Here is a 2,173-nt window from a genome sequence, read left to right on the forward strand (position 1 = left end):
AAGAAAAAATAAGAGATCTTCAGGGCTAGAGTAGTATAATTTGCTAGCTGCTTTGTTTGGCCTTTTCCTGGGAAGAACTCAAGGAAAGAAGTGCATGTAAGCTAAACTGTACTTACATGACTGTGCACATCAACAAGTAAATTAGAAATAAATCTTGCTACTGGATCAGTTAAACTGTCAACCCTCCCGATAAATTATTCTGTTTTCCAAGTGATGTTATTTTAAAAAATCCATTCAATTAAAAAACCCCTCACATTTAAAATAAACATTGACAATTCCAATGCACTAATAAACAAAACAAAAAAACCAACCCCCCCCCCCCCCAACCCAACCCAAAACCCCCCCCCCCAACCCAAACCCAAACCAAACCAAACCAGAAAGAGAAGTGGTAGCTTACTTGAGTTGTAAGCATACACTGCATTTTCATAGTCTTATGCATCATTGAGAGCTAAGGTAAGACTTACTTTGTGGAACTTTCAGAACCAGGTATGACTTACACATGTACATGATGTCATCTGAAGTTTTATTGTTTTGTTTATAAATTTCTGGGAACACATTAACCCCCTGAACAAAAATGCAAATAGCATTTAAAATGTCATTAGGATAAACTGAGTCAGTAAGGATAATATTGTCAGTACTGACATCAGCCTTGAAGCTGACAGAACTTCAATTGCAGAGCTTGTTAAGCAATTGTTTTGATTTGCAATGTTGACTTAAAGTACATGGTGTTACTGTGCACAGAGAACAGTTAAAAATTGATTCAATATTTGGCGTGGGAGTGGGGCAACCTTAGGAAGAAGGCAGGAATACCCAACAAAGAGTGAGTCTTTCCTCTTCCTCAGTCTCTGTTTCTCCGTTTCAGCAGCACTTGATTCTTCCTACCTTCCCATCTTGTTATTTCAAGCTGTCACAATTAATGTAAACTTGGAAATAAAAAAGACTGTGAGATATTTTTTTCAACCTAGCAAAATAACCTTCACTCTTATGTCATCTAGGCAGCATACCTGTCTATTTATTTAAGGCATGAAACATTAAGCTTTAGGGGAATCTATGCAAAAGTAGGTAAGAGAGAAACACTATAGAAACACTTCAGGTAAAAAGATAAAACACCCACAAACAGACCATGAATAACTTGACAATTTTTTTCCTTTATTTTACTTTTGTGACTATAGTGTAACTCTGTGTATTCCCATTGCCCAGGTTTTTATCCTGCTCTTGAGTTGGCAGCATGTGAAAACTGTATGATATTATATGAAAACAGGCACATGAGTTAGACGTAGTCCTGGGGAGAGAGGTTTTCACACAGTGCATATGGAATGATTTACTACATAATTAAAAGCAATTGCATTTAGGAAAACAAGAAACTTAAAACCTTGTAAAGTTTATTAAGCAAGTTAGACAAACAACAAAGTTATTGAACAAAATGTGGCAGAGTAGGGAGCAAATTCACTAGCTGTATTGCAAGAGTTTTTCTCACTTTTTCTGAAGTGTTTCCTCAAGTGGTCAAGATGGGATGAGCTATTCCTGTAAGGCAATGCATTTCTATCACTAATCTGTGATATAGTAGACCAATATATGAATAAATCCTGCTGTACTGTGAAAAAGAGGGAAAAATCCCTCTAGTGAGTCTTGTACGGGGATTGTGAGAACTGAGATGAATATGAGATGTATTTTTCCTGTTTCTTTAAGCTGTTGAGCATTGAGGCTTATGTTTCTACTGTCAACAGGTAGGCACAGAGCATAAAAAGTGCGTCAGTTACATTGAATGGGTCTGAAGTTCTTTAAGAGGAGATTTTGCCTCCAAATAAATGGGACTTTGATTAATTTTCTGTTTAAATAACATTATTCATTCTGTACACACTGTAATGCCTAGCTGAGGAAGGTCTGAAATCTCAAGCATGTGAGTTATTGTGAGTAGTTCATAAAAATCAAGGAACCTGTTGGTTAAGACAGGAAGTATTAGGGGTCATCTGGCACAGTAAAATCAAACAGTCTAAAGAAGATGTTCTTGTCTGATTTTACTTTGACACTCATTATACGTAGGGCAGTAAAGCATCTCACATCTCTGATATCAGCGCAGCCTGAACATAGATTTAGTTGCTCAGGAGCACAAACCAGCCACAAGAAAGATAAGCAACTTCAGTTTTCACTTTAGTGGTGTTCAGAGCATATA

The sequence above is a fragment of the Pterocles gutturalis genome, unplaced genomic scaffold (assembly GCF_000699245.1).
Source record: "Pterocles gutturalis isolate BGI_N339 unplaced genomic scaffold, ASM69924v1 scaffold1471, whole genome shotgun sequence".
NCBI lineage: Eukaryota > Metazoa > Chordata > Aves > Pterocliformes > Pteroclidae > Pterocles > Pterocles gutturalis.